The sequence below is a fragment of the Balaenoptera borealis genome, assembly GCF_965194805.1.
Source record: "Balaenoptera borealis genome assembly, chromosome: 12".
NCBI lineage: Eukaryota > Metazoa > Chordata > Mammalia > Artiodactyla > Balaenopteridae > Balaenoptera > Balaenoptera borealis.
In genome coordinates this window covers 75,163,864-75,183,863 of record NC_138869.1, presented here as the reverse complement: position 1 = coordinate 75,183,863, position 20,000 = coordinate 75,163,864, and the positions used below count along the sequence as shown (strand labels likewise).

The 20,000-nt window shown below is 50.0% G+C and overlaps 1 long non-coding RNA gene across 2 annotated transcripts; it reads right to left on the bottom strand.

Annotated features, from left to right (window-relative positions):
• Nucleotides 1-1,404: 1,404 nt before the first annotated feature.
• On the bottom strand, nucleotides 1,405-16,085 carry LOC309607513. 2 transcript variants are annotated; one of them, XR_014232433.1, is made up of 3 exons: nucleotides 15,404-16,085; nucleotides 3,833-4,002; nucleotides 1,405-2,049 (listed from the first exon to the last, which is right to left on the bottom strand). It is a non-coding gene; the product is annotated as an uncharacterized lncRNA (long non-coding RNA). The 2 variants fall into 2 exon arrangements; XR_014232434.1 differs by lacking the exons at nucleotides 1,405-2,049; nucleotides 3,833-4,002 and adding an exon at nucleotides 13,331-13,673.
• Between the last annotated feature and the right edge of the window lie 3,915 nt (nucleotides 16,086-20,000).

Below are 20,000 nucleotides of genomic sequence, written 5' to 3'. Positions count from 1 at the left end.
ACTCTAGGGTCTTTAGTGGGGAAGGAAGTGGGGGAGGCTATGAAGGAGGGGCTTCTTGGAACCCCATCCTGGCTGTAAACTGAGCAGCTCCTTTAATCTGTTTTTATACATTAGGAATGAGGTTTCTGGATGTTGACTGCACCCAGGGAACTCTCAGCTAAACAATAGTGGTAACTAAAACTGCAGGGCTCTTAACCATTCGTTATAAGCAATTCCACCTCCACATGAGTTTGGAGCAATAATCTTATTCTCCCCATTTTTTCTGGAAACCGAGGCTCAGAGAAGTGAGGTATCTTAACCAAAGTAACACAGCTTTCAAGTGGTAAAATGGGGTTCAATTGCAGGTCTTCTGTTCCAAGTCCCCTGGAGGTGATGGCTCCCCCTTGTGGAGCCCCCAGGATATGACAGCCATAGAGATCTTGGACTTGGGAAGCACTGGGCCAGATGGGAGAGGGACAATCTGAAAGGGGGGAGACCCAAGCCCTACTCTGGGGGAGTCCAGGGACTTCTGAAAGGGTCAAAGAGACCAGAAAGTCCCTCAGAAAGAAAGGGATGTTGCATCAGGAAAGGCTGTGCCTGTGGCAGCCCTGTGCAGCTGCTTGCCCGAAACAGAATGCTCGTGGCAGAGGTGGGACAGTCACCCTGACAGCTTCCTGAATGAGGTGAGCCTGGCCAGTTTTTGAGAGAGGGGAGAAAATAGAGAACAGCATCCGGGGGGTGGAAGGAGGGCTAGGAATAAAGATTTCTGCCCAAGAAGAGTTCTGGAGAAGTTTGCCCCTGGCGGGCCACTTGCTCCCGCTGCAGAGTTCTGCTACGTTTGGAGCTCTGCTTCCCCACAGCTCTTCTCCTGGCAGCATGAGAGCTGGCCGTCCATCCCCGGAGCCAGCCCAACCTTAGGCTCAGTGGAGCGAAGACAAAGACAAGCACCAAGCCACCTGTGTCCATCACAGCTGCACGGCCAGCTCCAGCTGGCTGCGGAGGACACCTTGGCAGGGAGTGCAGAGGGCTGGGCAGAAGCTGGGATTACGGCTGGACTCCTAGCTCCCCCATCACTTGGGAGCCCTGTCTCCCCCATCAGACTGGGAGCTCCCTGGGGGCAGGGGCTGTGTCTCCCCCATCAGGACAAGGATTCTCTGGGCACAGAGTGGTGGGAAGGGTGGCCTTGTCAGTCTGGGCTTTGCAGTGCCTCCACCATGCTGTGGTTTAAGGCAGTGGTCCCCAACCTTTTTTGGCACCAGGGACTGGTTTCATGGAAGACAATTTTTCCACGCACGGGGGGGATGGGGGGGGATGGTTCAGAACTAATATGAGAGATGGGGAGCGGCAGATGAAGCTTCGCTTGCTCGCCTGCCCGTGGCTCACATCCTGCTGTGTGGCCCAGTTGTGGCGGGGGGCGGCGGGGGGGGGTCGGGGACCCCTGGTTTAAGGGACTAGCTGCCGGCAGACTGTTTTTGCTCAAGTCTTCTTTCCTAAAAACAGTCTTAGAAAAACCCAACATATTCATCTTCCCTTCCTCGCTCCCGCTCTGAATTTCTTGGTGGGACGGGTGGGAACAACATCCTCAGTCTCATGCTCTAATTGGCCTATTAGCATGGGCTACTGCCAGTCAATGAAAGCCAGGGGTCAGCCCAGGTTCAGCCGCAGGGGTTCTGGGTAATGTAGTTCCCTGCCTCTTCCCTGCCTCCACTAGAGGGAGATGGTTTCAAATCTCAAAGTAGCTTCTGTGAGGAGGAAAGCCTTCTCCTTTCTTCAGAATTGGTGGGAGTAGTTAGGAACCATTTTTCTTTATAGCCTGGCACCGTTTTAGTGATTTTCTGAAAGAGCAGGCTGCTTTGATACAGACCTGCAGTGCTGTTTTTGATAAGACTCTGTCCCCTCTCTGCTGGCAGAAGTTGCAGTTTCCCTGTTGGGTGGGGCGGGGGCAGGGTGGGCGAGTGGGATTTAAAGTGGCTGCTGGTGCTTTAGTGCTACAAAGTCACACCACAGGGCTTGGTTCCCACATAGCGGTCCAGGCTGGTGCTTATTCATTCATGATCAAGTTTTACCAGCCTGCAAAGAAATGAGAAAATAAGAAATATGTAACTTGTTTGTCGTAAAGTTTAATGTATTTAAAGGATCGTCTTTTGGCTTAATTGTTTTTCTACTTTTTGATGTAAAAACGTGTGGGGACGTGGTGATGGCTCAGTGGGGAGGGGAAGAGGCCTCCCCTGTGATTGCTTATGTATTTGAGATATTCATAAATGCAGTGTTCATAAGTCAAGATATGCTGTTAGTTATCTGCAAATTCTTAATTATCTTTGCTGAAGAAAGGGAGAGGTGGGGATAATATAGGGAGTCATTCAATAATGGAAGTGAAGCAAGGAAGGGAAATAATGTTTATTGAGGACTAATTCAGAAAGGATAATTGACTTGCCCAGGGTCACCCTGATAGTTAATGTGGGTCTGGGACTAGAATCTGCATCTCCTAATGCCTAGTCTAGTGCTTTTTCAAGGGCACTATATGGGTCATAGTAACACCAACTATGATGATAGTGAACAACCGCAGAGCACATAGTAAGCCCTTCACATGCAGTATCTCCCTTCGTTCTCACGGCAGCCCTGAGAGTTCGCCTATTTACAGATGGATGATTCAACGCTGTTTTTAGTTCAATTTAAGACACATTCACCAAGTGCCCACTAAGTTCCATCCCAGGTACTGAACTAGGGACAGGAAATTGAACATTAATAAGACAGATCCTGTCCGTAAACAGTTCAATGGGGCAACATGCATAACGGGATGATTTCAGTAAAACGTGGCAAGTCCCAGGAGAGATTTATACTTAAGGGGAATGTGAAAGCCCATAGAGGCAGGAGGCCAGACTTCAGAGGTGGGGAGGGGACAGGGAGCTGTTCATGGAGGGCTTCCTGGAGGAGATGCTAGCTGAGCCATGTCTTCCACAGGGAGGAATTGAGGGCCAGAAGGAGAAGAGGGAGTGGAGATGGGGGGGGGGTGCTCTGGCATAAGGACTGGCGAGGCCAAGCCCATGCAGTGTGGCAGCAGTACCATGGGCAGAGGCATGGGAAGTAGGAGGACCCAGCAGAGGTGGGGAGGATGGTTAAACAGGCTTGAGTGTCATCCTACGGAGAGTGGGGAGCCATGGAAGGTTTTTAAACAGGGAAGTGACATGATTCCATTCATAAATTACCAGGTGCTCTGTGGCAGCAGAGGAGGAATTAGAAGGAAGGGGCAGTGAGGGCACACTGGGGTCAGGGAGAGCTGACAGGGACCTTCCCATTCCAGACCAGCAGTGATGCGCCCTGGGACCCTGGGGATGGAGAGGGGGCAGGTTCAGGGATGCTTAGGAAATGGGATCGCAGGAACCGGGGTACTGGTTGGTTGTGGGGAGGAGGGGTTGGCTGGGGGGTCTAGGTTTCTCATCTGGATAACTGGATGGTTGGTAGGGCTGAGATGGGACTTCATAGGAGATTGGGTGGGTGCTCAGGGTGGACATGATGAATTTGAGTAGCTTCTAGAACCCATCACACACACACACACACACACACACCCCCAACTTCTGTAAGTCCAGCTCTGCTTCCTGCTCTACAGCCATGCATGTGGGTCAGAGAAGGGGCAGATGGGTGTGCCTCTGGGACCTGGGGAGCCCATGAAGAGTGGAGCCCGTGGGGTATTACCAGGGACCTAGGTATTTGGGGGCAAAAGGTGGACCTTGCCTCTGCCCTGAGCCCTGGCCCAAAGGACAGTGAAGAGATGTCTGACTCCCACTCCCTCCATGTGGACAGAGCCTCATGAAGGGCCCTAACAAAAGATACTTTTCCTGGCCTTATTTCTCACCTGCGTGGGAGACAGCGGGGAAGTGGGTCATTTCATGCCTGCGTCAGGCTTTGGGGGCCTTTTTCTCTCTCCTGTGGTGACTCAGTAGAGTGGTATTTGAAATAATCATGACATGTCATTCATTGTTTTTGCCAGTGAATGCGTCGTTTATCCTTGTCCTCTGTGCGGTGCTAGACAAAAAACATACAGAGACTCATGAGACAGGCCCTGCCCTCAAGGATCTCACAGGCCTTCAGGGGAGACGAGCGAGTGACGACCTCTGTGATCAGGTGGGCATTGCTCCTGTAGAGGTACCTTCAGATACTCACTTCATGGGTGTTCTTGAGGTGGATGGGGTCTTGAAGTGTGCTAAAAAGTACAGGCTCTGAAACCACATGGCTGTGGTTGGATACCGGCTCCTCTCCACTCACCAGCTGTGTGACCTTGGGCAAATTACTTAACCTCTCTGGGCCCTTCTCCATCTACAAAATGGGGATAATATAGCCCCCACCTCCTAGGGTCTTTGTGAGGATTAAAGTTGTTAATGCATGAGAAAATCTTTGAACATTGCCTGGCACAGAGTGAGCACTCCACAGTGTTAGCTGATATTATTTGATTATCATCATCTTCTTCATTGCAGACTCAGGAGTCTGCAGTGGAGGAGTTAGCATAGAGGAGAAGCTGCTGGGGGAAGCTTCATAGAGCATCTGACATTTCAGTGGGGCAGGAAAGTTGACATTTTGCTGAGGGGAAAAAAACCAAGCACAGGAAAGCCCACCCAAGCAGAGAGAGCAGGAGCTGGAGCAAAGGCGAAGTGTGAAAATGCAAGGCACGTTTGGGAGAACAGCCAGGTCTCCAGCTCCCGGGAGTGTGGAGGATGTGGGAGAGGGAGGCCCTGGGAGAGCAGGTCGGCCGACTTGGGAGAGGCTGGAATGTAAAATCATGGAATCTGGGCTTTATCCCAAAAGCAAACAGCGTCTAGGCCAAGTTACTTTAAAAAGTGACATGACCAGATTTGCCTTTGAGAAGGATTGTGGTGGCAGCTGCATGGAAGATGGGTCAGAGACAGGGGCTGCCCAGCTGGGTTAGGTGAGAGACGGCAAGGGTTTGAGCTCAGGCCGTGCAGGGGATGGCGGGGAAGATGCTTAGGGAGCTGGCCAAGCACTCAGTTACTGTAAGGCTGCAGGGATGGAGGGGAAGCTGGATCCCAGCCCCCCTTAATAACCAGAAAATACGTTAGAAGCCTGAGGTGAGATGACTGGGCCTCGAGGTGCCCCAAGCAAAGGCCTCCGACAGGTGGAACCAGACCCTTGGGATTCCTCCACCCAGCATCATTGGCTTTAGAGCTGCCCCTTTGCTCGCTATCAGGGAGCTGTGGCCCGTGTCTGGCCCTGTGCAGCGCCCTGGTGTTGGCTTTGGGCCCACGGGACAGGGCACAGATGTCACTGCAAAGGTGATGGATTTTGGAGGCAGACAGACCTGGTTTCCAAGCCTGGCTTGGCTACTCACACCTAGCTGTATGACCCTTGCAAGTCTCTTTACTTCTCTGAGCCTTGGTTTCCCTCCTTTGTAAAATGGAGACAATAGTAGCTACTTCAGAGGGTTATTTTAAAGATGAAATGCATGGTGAATAAAAGTGCCTCATGTTGCTCATGGAGCCTGGGACAGGCTCAGTAAGTGGTAAGTGTCTGCTGTTCTCACATCCCCGGCAGCACTGACCTTGCGCTCCCCTCACTCCACCCCACCCGCTACCCCACTGTTCAGAACTCCCTCTGCCCTACCCATTCCTCACCACACCATGTGCGGATCCAGTTTCCAAGATGACTTCTCGCTGGCATGGGGAGAGGGGTCTGCCCTCCCCTGCGCTGGTCTAGATTCCCCTTTTATTTAATCCTCTCCCCTGCCTGAGCCATGTGTGGCCTGCAGTTTACCCTTTGAAGCATCTCATTACCTGGGTAGAGTCAACAGAATCTGTCTGGGCTGGAATCTTTGAAGTTCTTCTTGGAGGCAGAGGGATGGACAAATTGACCCCAAGAACCCCCGACCCTGAGCCTTTTCCTAAATGTCTCACTGCCCTCCCCTCTTTCTTTGCTGGCTCTTGGCTGGGCTCTGGAAACAGATTCTGCTGCACATGGTGAGAAAGCCGCTGCTGTGTGTCGCCCTCGTGCTTACTTCCAATCAGCGTACGGGCTGGGGAAGGCGTGGCCGAATGCTCTGCCTCTGCAGCTGGTCTCCTGCTGCTACACAGATCCTCAGAGCTGATTGAAATGTGATGCGTGGGCTCAGGAAGGAGGGAGGGAAAACAGCAGCTCAGACCACAGCCGTCGTCCTGGGTCAGTGCCTGTGCTTCCCTCCCTCTACCTGGCACTCCACCCCCCTCCCACGCTAGGCTGCCAAACCATGCCCGGCCTCTCCACTCGGCCCACATCTGGGAACAAAGCCAGGCAGCCGGGCCTCTTCCTGTTTCTGCACCCTCACCTAACTCGAGCAAAACTGGGTTGTAGGGCAGCCCCCAGAGGCTCAGATCACCGGGAAGGGGAGATTCCTCAAGGATCTTCCTGTTCACGAGGCTCTCTCCAGATCCACACCCCGTGGAGACAGGAGGAAGCTCCTCACAGGATCCATGATCCTAGCCCCAGCTAGAATTCCACCACCCCGCTTTGTGTGGGTCCCTGCACCTTGTAACTGTCTGCCCCCTCTAGCCAACAGCCCTGGCTGAGCCTGCCACCCAGGAGATATGCTGTGGAAATGGGAAGTCTGGGTGGGTAGGGATCTTCCGATGGTTTACTCTGTATTACTTCTACTTACTTGATGAAGTAAAGCAAAGGGGAAACCTGCAGGGGAAGGACAAAGCAGTAGGGATGATTTTCTTGGAGAAAGGAGGTTTGCAAGACTGAGAAAGACTTAACAGCCAGTGAGAAGGATGGGCAAGAAACTCAGCATGAAATGTATGGGTTCATTCATTCACTCCCTCACATGTTAATTAGATAGTCACTGTGTCCAGGCAATGTTTTAGGGATACAGTGGGGTACAAAGGCTAGCCAGCAGACGTGGTCCCTGAGCTCATGAAGCACTCCCGTTAGGGGAGAATAGACACAAGCAAACTGGCCCTTAGAGTTCAGGATGAATGGGGACAGGTTAGGGAAGTGCAGTGAGCTGTACTACGGGGAAGGTCTATGTGAGTTGCGTGGAACCAGGAAAACCAAAGTCACTTAAGGTATTTATAACTGAAGTTCAGTAATTTAATAGAGAAAAAATGGCTGACAGGTGATGGAAGGGGTCAGCAGACTTGGAAATTAACAACAGCGGAAGCAGCTACCACTCCGGGCTACAGGGGTAAAGGTGGAGGCAGTGTGATGAGATCCCGCTAGGGTCCTGAGTGGAAAGGGGGCACTGCTGCCCAGATCCCTTCATCAGAGAGGGAGGAAAGAAATGCCCTTCCTTTCCCTTTCTCCTGCCCCCCACTTGCCTGCCAGAGGAGCCAGGTGATGGGGGAGGCCTGCGGGGGTCAGCCTCACTTCCCCGCCCCCTGCAACACAGAGCAGACCAGGGCAGGGCAAAGGGGCTCAGCTCAAACCAGACTAGGGGGAAGGTCTAGGAACGTTTCCCACAAGAAGTGGTTTCTAAGCCTGAAATAGGTATAGAGGAAGAGAGGGAAAGATCAGGTAACATGGGAGACTCGATTGGAGGCTCAAAGGTCTGGGGGCTCAAGAGAGCGTGTTGGCTGGAGGAAGTGAGGGGAGTGGCTTCGTGGAACGTGGAGATTGGGGGCTGGGGGATCAGGGGAAACATGTTGAGAGAGGCTTTCAGGGGAAGTAGGAGTAAGGTCATGAAGGACCTTGAAAGAAAGTCAGGAAGATCAGGCATTAATACAAAAGCCATGGGGGTGTCACCACTGGTTCTGAGCAGTGCCGTGACTGGATCTGGGTTTCTGGAAGATTGTTCTGGCTTCAGGGAATATAGAGGGGAGGAGTAGGGAGCGGAGATTAGAGGCAGGCAGATGAATAAGGAGACCATGGTAGTGATCTCAGCAAGCAAGGATGGTGGAGGGAGGGGCCAGGAGAAATGCAGGATTTCGGGAGTATTTAGGGGAGAGATTGACAGGACTTGGTGAATGACTGGTTAGGAAGGGGAGGGGAGGGAGGGGTTAAGGGTGACACCCAGGACTGTGGGTTGGACCACTGGGCAAGTGGAAATACTTTCTGTTGAGAGGGAAAGCACAGAATGAAGAGCATCTGGGGGCAAGATGAGCTGATGTGGGTGTGAGATGCTCTAATAGATGCGGCTGCAGTAGAATTGTTTTTTCCTAGATGTGTCTGAGTTTATCTGGCTCTCCATGAGGAGGCCTTCCACTGCAGCCCAGGACTCCAAGAGCCATCTTTTGGGGGTAGACCAAGAGTGTTTTCATCCTAAAGTCTTATGTTCTTTTTCTGTTCCTTCCCATTTTTAGCTCCCTGTGCAGCCTCAGCGTTTACTGAGAACCCAGCCTCTGTGAAGCCATAGTTCGGGCTGTGTCTTCCCAATCCATTTCTCATCCAGTTTGAGTTGCACCCAAGCCTCTCAGCACTTCTTTTAATCTCCTGTGTGAGTTGGGATGCTGAAAGTATCTGACCGTATCCTTTTCGTACTTTGCCTCTTGTCAGCCTTTGCTTAGCAATATGCCCGGCATGAGCTAGAATCACGTAGCAAAGTGGGTAAGACCCCACACGTGGAGCGATTACATACTTGTAGGAGGAGACACACCAGCCTCACTTTTCTCATGTTCCAAATGTGTGTTTTAGACTTGATGATCTAATAATCACCCCCTCTTCTTATAGTCTGTAAGAGCCTGGGTTTGTCCCGGAAGCAAGGAACTCAACCCCCATGATGAACCATGATTGACCATGGCAAAGCCAAGCTCATTTCACCAATGGTGATTTGCCAATAGTTGAGGGGGTGTGACTCAGTTCCGGCCAATGAGGCATGCGTTAGTTTCCTAGGGCTGCCACAACAGACTACCACAAACTGGGTGACTTACAATGACAGAAATTTATTCTCTCACAGTTCTGGAGACTAGTCTAAAATCAGGGTGTCATCAGGGCCATGTTGTCTTGAAGGCTGTAGGGGAGAATCTGTTCCTTGCCTTTCTCTTAACTTCTGGTGTCACTGGCAATCCCAGGTGTTCCTTGGCTTGGCACGGCATCACTCCAATCTCTGCCTCCATCATGGTGTTCTCCCTGTACTTCTCTGTCTTCACATGGCCATTTCTCCTCTGTGACTTTTTCCTCTTCTTATTAGGATATTAGTCATATTGGATTAGGGGTCCACACTGCTCCAGTATGACCTCATATTAACTCATTGTATCTGCAATGACCTTATTTCCAAATCAGGGCACATCCTGAGGTTCTTTGGCATATCTTTTGGGGGGTAAAATTCAACCCATAATAAGACATGAGGAATAATCATAATAATAAGACATAAGTCTTTGCAAAAGGTCTTCTCCTTAGTAATGCAGCAGCATCCAGGAGAACACACCATTCTGCCTACCTCCTGTGTTTGACTTCATCACAGGGAGATGTGATGCCAAAAGCTGTGGCCATCTCAGGCCCCTGAGGGGGGGACATGTCTCACTGGAGTTGGCAGTGAAGGATGATGGGAAAGTGACATTGCTGAACCAGTGCTCCAACCCTGAAACCTCTTATCTCTCTACTGACTGAGATAAATGTACAGAAGCCACATTTTATTGGGGGTTCAGTTACTTATAGCCAAACACATCCTCTCTCATCTAGTGACCCCTAATTTCCCTGATCACTTTAGGGAAATGTCAGAACCATAGGATTTGGAAGCTGGAAGAGATTTTGGTGGTCATCTAGTCCAACCTCTTCATTGACAGAATGAGGAAACTGAGGTTCAGCAGGGAAAGGGACTCCCTCAGGACCACACCGCAGGCAAGGGGCACAGCAGGACCCACACTAGGTCCTCCAGACTCCCCATCCGCCGCTGTGTTTCTCGGGCTCCTTGTATTCATGTAGCACTCTCTCTGTAGGGAAAAGAGGGTGTTGTTTGAAAGGGACTGCCTGCTGGGTGGGCTTCAGCTGAGCTGTTGAGGGAGGAAAGGAATGGTGGGACAAGAGATAAGAAGGATTCCGAGGGGAGCACAGGGGCCCGCCATGCCGCAGAGCTGTGTTCAGCCCCAGGGACACACATTTTTTCTAATCATATGCTCTGTACAGAGTTTGCTGCTCTGAGTTATGCACCTCAAAAGGACCTTTCATCTCACCCAGGGTTTGATGCTGGCCTGCCTGGCTGATTGTACTGGGCAGTGATTTAGCCTCCAGAGAAATTCAGGGCAAGGAGGTGGGGAAGGCAAATGGCAACACCTGGGACCTTTCCTTTGCTGAGGACTCTGCTCGCCCACTTCCTTCCTTCCCACAAGGCTGTGTGTGGGATGGGGCAGCATGGGTGGTGGGAGGGAGGCAGTGATCCACCCCTCACCTGGTTAGGCTGGGAGCCTGGAAGGGACTCATGTGATCTTGGCAGCTTTCCAAGAATGCAGAACACGCTAACATTATTAGCTTGGTTGAATCAAGATCTGTTAAATTCAAAGAACCTAGAACCCCAGAATGTCGGATGGAGGGCACCTGAGGCATCTCCTAGTCAAAGCTGCTCATTTTATAGGAGTGGACACCAAGGCCCCAAAACGGTTCAAAGAGGCTTGCCCTAGAGGCGGAGCTAGTTAGAACGCTACACATCAGCTTCTCCCCCTTCCTTACTTTCACCTGAAGCAGAGCTGGCTCTTGAGTTCAGTTAACAAGTGTGTGTGAGCCTGGGGTCAGCAGCTTCTGACATGGGCCCCCTGATCCTCCCCTTGAGTGTGGGTTGGACCTAGTAATTGCTTCTAACAAATAGAATATGGCAAAAGAGATCAATGTTGCTTCTGTGGTTAAGTTACAGAAGACGTTGACTTCTACCTTACTAACTCTCTCTCTCTTTTCCTGGCTCCTCTTCTCATGAACTTGTTCTGATAAAGAGAGTTGGAGAGGCCCTCATGGCAAGAAGCTGAGGGTCACCACCTGCCAATAGCCAGCAAGGGATTGAGGCCCTTGGTCCAACAGCCATGGGAGAACTGAATCTTGCCAATAACCACAGAGTGAACTTAGAAGCAGATCCGTCCCCAGTAGAGCCTTCAGATAAGACCACGGCCCTGGATGATGTGTCTACAATGGCTCACAAGTCTACAATGTGAGAGATCATGAAACAGAAGACCCAGTTAAGCAATGCCTGGATTCCTAACCCACAGAAACTGTTGGGAAATGAATATGCATTGTTTTAAGCTGCTAAGCTTTGTTATGTAGAAATAGACAACTAAAATAATCCCCTATTCTAGGATAATATTTAGAAACGTGTGCCTAAAACATTTTAGGTAGTGTCAAGAATGAAAAGAAATGGTTAATGTGTATTTACAGATGCTAACACTTTGATGAGCTAAGATATAGCATGTGAAATAACAATTATATTTATTGAGAATTTCCCTGTGCCAGGGATTGTGTTACTCTTTACATATTTTAATTTCTTTAATTTCCTTAATCCTCACAACAACCCTATGAGGCTTATTATTAGCCCCACTTTACAGATGAGAAAATAGAGGTGCAAAGAGGTGAATATCTTGTCCAGGTTCACACAGCTAGTAAGTGCTGGGGCTGGAAATTGAACCCAGGCAGTTTGTTCTCAGAGGGAAACAAGACAGCATTCACTCATTTAGAAAGCACCTGAAGTTGCTGGGCTTATAAAGATATGCTCTGTTGTAAAGGAGCTGGTGGCTCTGTCCCTCACTAGTGGTGGCCTTGAGCAAGTTATATAATCTTGGTATCCTCATCTATAGAGGGGGATGAGGGGAACAACAACCCACACAGGGTTGAAAGAAGATGCAATGAGTTAGTATTTATAAAACACATGTGATAGTACCTGGGACATAGTGTTATGTTTGTTAAAGATAAATAAATAAATAGCCATGTTAGCAGACAGTGACCCCAGTGTGTAGGAATTGCAGGGACCTGTCTGCTGGGGGTTCAGTGGGAGTGCAGAGGGAGAGATGACCTTCACTTCCCATCTTTTGCACATGTCCATTTAAGTCCTGGGCTCATTGGTGGGCTTCCCATGCAGGCTGTGGCCTTTTCAATACTTCTTATCCCCTCATTAAGATAATCAGCAGTTCTAAGGGAGGTCTTCTCCAGCCAAGACCCCCAACTCTTAACTGGTGTTTACTTTTCAGCCTAAGCTTCTCAGGATGAGGGGCTTTTGAAAACAATCTTTCCAAGCCCCAGGGTTCCCTTGTCCCTTCAGCTCCCTTCCCTGCAATGCACAAAGGCTCAGAAGTCAAGGGGCCCACTCTCCAGGCTCCCATCCCTCCCACTTTTCTGATAAACTCTGTTGTCCAGACCAGCAATCCCTCTCAGTTCTTGGCCCAAAGTCCAGAAGATGAAATCATTTGCAAGAGAGGATATGTAAAGACTCTGAAAATGCTTAATGAACTGTAAGTGCCAAAATGCATCCCACAGATAATGAGAACTGTTGTTGGTCAGGCTGAGGGGATCAGTGCAGAAAGCAGTGGCCAAGGAGTGCTTCAAGGAGGAGATGGGATTCCAGCCAGGCCTTAAAGAGCAGTAAGGGAAGGGAGAATAGGGGGTTGGGGGAGGCATGCAGGGAGCAGTGAGCACTTCTAGCGTGCCATGAAAGGTGTGGTAGATGTCACTGGTGTTTACCCACATTGGGTTTTCCTCTCTTTAGGGCACAGGAGAGGATTATACCCACTGCCCCTTCCCCCACCCCAACTCCCACACTTGCTGTTATGTAAGGGTCATAAGACTAGATTTGGCCAGTGGGTTATGGGTGGAAGTGATACGTGTCTCTTACATGCTAAAGCATTAATGGAGGGTATAAGTGTCTTCAGCACTTTTTCCTCCTGCCATGGCAACTGTGGAAGCCTGTGTCGAGAGGGAGGAGTCACCAGGTTGAAGGAGCTGAGGACGCTGAGCTACCACACGGAGGACAGCTACCCTGGGGGGTTGCCTGGACCCACAGTGGACTTTGTATGAGTGATGAATAAATCTTTGTCATATTAAGCCACTGAAATTTTGGTGGTGCTTGTTCTTGCAATGACCTGGACTTCCCTGAGGTCCACAGAATGGCGTGTGTTGAGTAGCGGGACAGAAGGTTAGTTAAGGGGGACCAGAGGCGGCCTGGTATGGGGCACCAGAATCACCAGGGGAGACTTTAAACCACGACAAGAACTCCAATTCAGCTGGCCATGGGTATATTGTTTTTAAGTTGTCCAGGTGATCCCGAAGCGCCACCCAGGTGGAGAACCATGGATGTGCCCATCTTCACTCCTAATTAGAATGTCATCTTAAGTAAACTGTTTTCCTCTCCAAGCCCTTGTGCTTTTGCTTGTAAAAGGAGAAGAGTATTATTGGACAGATAGGACCCAATGCTGACATTTCACGTAATACATGTGAAAGGGCTTTGTAAACTACAAAGGGCTAGACAAAAGAAAAGTACTTTTATTCTTGATGACATTAAAGTCCTGAAAAGGCAGGAATTCAGACTCCGGCCAGTGGAGTGTTCACTTTGGGCATGTCTGTGGCTGATATTTGCAGTCTTGAGTTGGCTTCTCTGGTGGTTGCCTTGCTCCCTCCAGCCCAGTGTACGCTCAGGCGGGATGGGCTGTAGGGTTCTGAGTGTTCCTAAGCCAGAATGCGGCAACTATGGAGACAGTCCTGCTGGTCTCCTTCCTCTGATGTTGTTTTGATGACTTTATCCACTGATTGGCTTAACCAGCTGGTACCTGTTGTCCTCCAGATAGCAAAGGTCTGACAGCATCTTCCTTCCATTACAAAAATATTAATTTTTATGTTTATCCAAGTTTTACATATAAGTCGAATAGGTTATAATGTAAAGGAATAGTGACCAGCTACAACCTTCCCATCCAAAATCCCTCTCCTCAGGGGGAACCTTTCAACTCTTCAGTTATTTCCTCTGGTATTTACTTCCTCATTATTGGCTCTTTCTTGATTTTTTCCTTTGAAACATTATCTGGGAACTTCCTGATAAGGCGTTTGAGCACTTAGCACTCTGATAGTATTCCTCCTATCGCTCCCAGCAGAATCACTCTCCCCACCAGTCTTTCAATAGAGTTTTATCACAATTCGTGGCTAAAAGTAAGTATTCAATGCTTGCATTAGCATTTGTGATTATAGAAACACTGCTTAGAAAGAGCCATGTATGATAATAGTTTCCTTCCTAAACTAGTTTTAATTTTCTTACAGCTAATAATTGTTTCTATTTTCTTTATTCCTTTATTCACCCTTTTGACTTTGGGGAGGGATCAGAGCTAAGTGAATGTGTCTTTTCAGCCAAGTTCAGCTGGAAACTACAGCAGATTTTGCACACTGTGAAACTGTCAAATTTATATACGTGTCCTTAGATCCTCCCCCTCCACCCATACTTTAGGAAGAGCAGTCTGGATGTCTGTTGTACCTTTTCACCCTTGTCTTCTAGTTTCTGACTAAGATTGCTAGAAATCTCCTCTCTGTTGTACACAGGAAAAAATGTATATTTTCAGAGTCTAGGGGAGCAGGGTCTGTTTTTTTGTTTTTGTTTTTTCTTTATCTAGGAGCTCCCTGAGGGCAGAGGTTCTACCTTCTCATCAGCCTGAGCTCCCTGAGGGTGGGGCCGTGTCTCATCAGACTGGGGTCACATAGAGGCTGGCAGAGGCGGAGTGTCAGGGTCATTTACTCCCACACAGGCCAGGTCACCTTGTTACATTTTCTCACTAACCCCTGGCTTCTCTTCATAGCACAGACTCTAACTGTAATTCATCATCTACTTAATTATATGTTTAATTAACTAACCCTCCAAGGGCCTCTGTGGAGAAACCCAGTGTCACATGGGGGGAACGGCCAGGGCCGCCCTCCTTCGGGGATGCCATCTCCTAGGTCTGGTTTTCCCGTTTCCCTGGGGAAAGCTTCTCCCGCAGGCCGTCCGAGGCACAGCCGCAGCCAGCTCACCGTGATGGGAAGCTGCAGGGTGGCAAGCAGCTGGGAACAGGCCGGGCACCGGGAACTCAGTGCCCTCAGCGCCCTCAGCGCCAGGCAGCCTGGCTTTAACCAGCCCATTCTCCCTCCACAGAGAGGTTTCAGCGCCTCCTCACTGGTCCCCGTGAGGCTTAAAGGAGAGAAGACAGCCGAAAACAACCAGCCCGGAGCCTGGATCCCCGCAGACCCTCCTGCGATGTGGCCTTGCTCCCCGCTTCTCTCTCACGCCTCTGATCTCACGCTCTTTAGCAGACACGCTGCCTCTGATGCCACCGTAATTCCCTGGTTACATAACATGCGTCCTCACGGGGTGGCAAGTCACTCACTGGAGAGGCTCCAAATGAATAATCTATTATTCATGCCATCCACAGTGTCTCTCCACCGATGTCAATAAGAAGGAAAAGCTCTACGCGAAGGAAAAGAGAGGAAAGGGAAGGGGATCCTTGGCAGCAAGCAGGTACTGAGAACTGGCGTCTCTGAAAGGCTCAGCGCAGGACAGAGTCACAGTGTGGCCACTGACCTGGCAGAGCCCTTCCGGGTACCTCTATGGAAGTTGTTTTCTTTGCTTCCTGGAGGCCAAGGTCATCTGTAAAAGGGATGGAGAGGGAAGCAGCTCCTGGGCATTCACAGTACCATGCAGAGTCTCCAGCTCCCAAATGTAGAGCCACTCCTGAAACATGGAGGTGGAGCTGGACGGGGAGAGATGTAAAGAAGGCGGGAGACGCAGCCCCGCCCTCGGGGAGCCCCAGTCTGGGGGAGACACGGCCCCGTCCTCGGGGATCCCCGGTGTGAGGGGTATATGAAGCCCAAATCCCTGCTTGTATAATGAAAGGGGAGATACTCAGGGGCCTAATTCCGAGTACAGCTGAGGTCAGTGAGCAGGACAGAAGGGAAAGCAGAGTCTGTGGTCAAGGCTGAAGACGTCTTGTTCGATGGGCTCGGGCTGGCATTTAGGGGTCCTGTCCCGCAGAGGCCTAGTATACCCCAGGAGAGTCTGTTTTCAGTGACCCCGTGTTAAGCAGAACACAGGCAGAGGTAGAAGCAAGAGCAGGTACCCAGCAAGTTAAGTGACCCAGAGTGGGTACTAAATAAATTAGAGGCGTTATTCTGAGCGAGCGAGGGTCGCAATGTCAGTCAATAACACAGAGGAGCCCCGGAAACGTTAACTCTCCCCTCTGCTCCATTATCCAAGGTCCCATTGCAGGAGCTTCCAGAAAGATTTATCTCCATTTCAGTACCTGGCTCTTCAGAGTCGGAAATGAAAGTGAAACCGAGGAGCAGAACCCGGGGCTACGGCAGGCGATGCAGCGGTGTGGGGACGGGTGACTCAAAGGAAAGCTAAGCCCAGCTCAACCGCTGACTGAGAAGCTGAAGGATTTTTTTTTAAGAGAAGGAGTTGGGGGAAAATTTCTAATGAATCCTATCCAACCATAAAATCATGTAGAAAATGAATCCTATCTGACAATAAAATAAAAGTGAAACAAATTACTAGGTTCTTATATTCGTAGGAGAAATTAATTTCATGTTTAGAATACTAATTGCTCGCCAAAGGGTCTGTGGCCACGTGCTGCCTGGACTTAGCCTGAGCCTTATTTTGGAGGGGCCGCAGAGGAAGCGTAGGGGCGGCCTGGCCGGCAGTGCTCTGGCTGGACCCTGCCTTTGCCGCATCTTTCTCCAGTGCCCAGGGCTCAGTTGGTACAATGTTGCTTGGCATGTGTGAATTAGCTCTGATATTTTTTGTTTTCCTCAGACTGGGATGTGCCTGGAAACAGCAGGTGTATCTCCTCCATCACATGTGAGCTACCTCAGGGCAGGGCTATGTCTCCCCTGTCAGACTGGGGCTCCATGAGGGCAGAGTGGGGTGTCCCCCATCAAACTGGGACTCCCTGAGGGCAGGTGTGTTTCTACCCTCAGACTGGGGCTCCCTGAGGGCAGGGCTGTCTCCATTTCAGATTGAAGGCAGATGAATCTCCCACATCAGGCTGAGGGTTCCCCGAAGGAAGGGAGTCTTGAGGAAAACTACCAACTCTTTTCTCTGGAAAATGAACTGATACAAAACAACAACCTTTTAGGGATTCATAGACCCCATCCCGTGTCTTCATGGCTTACCTGCCAGATGGAGACAAAAAGCCTGGAGTACAGACATGATGTAAGAGATAGTTTCTTGCATATTGTAATATGAAGGACACATGATGTTTTCCTTTTGCTTTTTTCACCCTTAATGCCTCATGGTGGGAAATGTGAGTTAATTCCCAGTTACCCACATGCGAGTAATTAATTATAATCTAATTATATATTAGATTATCTGTGAAATGTTAAGAAAGAAGGAAAGAAAGAAAGAGAGAGAGAGAAAGAAAGAAAGAAAGAAAGAAGGAAAGAAAGAAAAAACAAACAACAAAACCAAAAGAAAGAAAGAGGAAAGAAAGAAAAAACAAACAACAAAACCAAAGTCTGTCTGCCCTGTTGTCCCAGAAACTCCTGGGTCACTGCCCCGGCTTGAGTGGCACCTGTTCAGAAGACACTTGGACTTGTCCTGGTGGCCAAGCTCGTGCTGTAATGATTCCTCTTGTTGATCTCCTGGGCCAGCACTGTACCAGCAGCTCTACATACATGTTAGTCCTTATACCTTCTGGGGATGATGATAGGCTTTATTGTGCCCATTTTACAAAGGAGGCAAACAAGACTCCAAAAACTTTACTAACTTACGCAAGCCTTCCCGACAACTAAGTGTTTGAGATGGAATTTGGATCCAGATCTGTTGAACTCTTCTCTCCCACATTAAGCTTCCAAACACCACACACCATTAGGAAAGTCAACCTGCCCCCACTCCACCCTTCACATTGTGCCAGGTGCTGGGCAGATGTGGAAGCTGATCTGACGGGTGTATTCTGTGGACAATCGCCCCTGTCTGACATCACCCCTTGAGGGGTATCTGTGGGGGCTTATCCTGGCTTTGGCCCTACTTCAGTTAAGACTTGCTGTGTGACTTTTGAAAGGTGTCGCACCCTCTCTGGGCTCAGTCTCCCAGCTATACAAGGAGACATTTAGACTAATCCAGAGGCCTGGAAGTCCTTTTGGGTGTGACCTGCTGGGACACGGACACCTCTGCGTGTCAGGGTGAGTGGTAGGTGTGATGGAGAAGAGACATCCTTTTCTGTTCACCTTTATGCTTCCCCCATGCATTTCATTCTGATGGTCTTTGCACCCTGAAAATGCAGAGCACATGGGTCTGCGTCTCAGGGAGACAAACGAGGGAGCAAGTGTGAGTGCAGGTGATATGCTGTTAGGATGTTCCCTGAGGCTGAGGACTGTGGATTTGCAGCTCTGGCCCCCAGTGCCTGATATAACGCCTGGCAAGTTGCTCATGTATAATAAACAGTTGATGAACGAATAAATAAATGGATGAATGAATAAATGTAAGTGATCAAGACTCACAGCCCCTCCAGAGGACCTCACTCCTGGTCTGATTCCTCCTTCCACGCTGCCCCATCCCCCACCGCAACCCCCTAATCTGGAAGGAAACAGCCTCTCCTTTTGTGTCAGCTGCTGGAAACCTTTTGCCAACAGTTACGCTCTGTCCCCATTCCCATGCCCGTGGCTGTTTCCACTGCTCCCATTTTCCTCATCATCACATTTTGCTCCCACTATCTCCCTCCTTCTCTGATTCATGCATTTCTTAATTGTGACGAAGCATTCTCAGACAGACAGAAAGGGTCTCTGGAGAAGGGAGCCCAGGCTGCCGCCTTGGCTCTGGGATCCGGAGGGAGACAGACACCTGAGCAGGTGTAGTGAACCAGGCCTCCGGGACACAGCCCATTGAAGCTGTGACTCCACTACAGAAAGTCTGGGCTAGAGCAGAATTATCTCCCCATTAATGTGTTAGTCTCTCATATACAGACTGAGCGCCTCTATTTTACTTTAAATAATTAGCTGCTGAGAGGACACAGAGTTCTGGGAAAGTCGCTGGGGCTGCAGGTGAGTGTTTAACGTTTTAATTAAAGCCTTTCTGATAAATGTTTACCTCTGCTTCTGATTCTGTCGGGGAAGACAAGAGGGAGGAAGAAGGTAAGATGAGAGCAAGAAGGAGAGGAAGGAAGGGGGAGAGAGGGAGGGAGAGGAAGAGGAAGGGAAGGGCATGCAGTGAGAAAAAGACCAGTAGAAGAGCAGGAAGAGGGAAGCCCTTCTGAAGTACCCCCATGAGCAAAGCCAGGCCCTCAGGGCACCTCACACTCTCCCAGGCCTGCGGAGCCCTAAACCTGATTTTGAAGAGAATACAAATCCTTCACCCCCTGCGGTGTGCTCCTGTGTTTCTGATTCTTGTCTTTCCCAGCCCGCCCACATCTTCTCGAGTCTCCAGTTCCCGAGTCCTCACCTCCCCATCCCGATCACCTCCCATCACCCCATCGTTGGAGACCCCTGTCCCCCAGGCAGCATGGGTCACATAGGCAGACCACCGGGTGTCCCGTTCCTGAACGAGGGGCTGTGGCTCTCCCCCTGAGGTGGGCGTCTCCTTGTCTTAAAGACTTGGTTCTTGGCCCTCCACGTGCTGGGTCAGCTGAGCCACAAGTGAAGAGCAGATGTGACTGCTGAAATGGCCATTTGATCACTAGGACAAGTCAGGCTGGAGACTTTATATCCAAAGTGGATTTGGACGGGCTGGGGGCTCTGAGCTGGGAACAGGAGCCTGAGCTCCTGAGCTGCCTTTTTACAACTCTTTTTTGGGGGGGCAATTCAACCATCAGCTCTGTTTAATCGCTAGCTGTGTGTGTGTGTGTGTGTGTGTGTGTGTGTGTGTGTGTGTATTTTCTCTCAGGTCCAGAGTCTCTGGTCTCCCCTCTCTGCTGCCACCCCTCTTTACTAGCCTTAATTACAGCAATTTAGGAGGCCTGCTTAAGATTGCAGAGTAAACCTATCAATATTTCACTTAAGAATGGATTTCTGTCAGTTGGTATCAGAGACCTGTACATGAGAAATATGAGACTTGTTTTCAGGTAGCCACACACACACACACACACACACACACACACACACACACACACCCCTCCCTCTGATGAATTATTAGCATGTGATTTCCTTTCTGTCTCAGGCACTGGCAACAGCTGAGGGCTTTGTTCCGG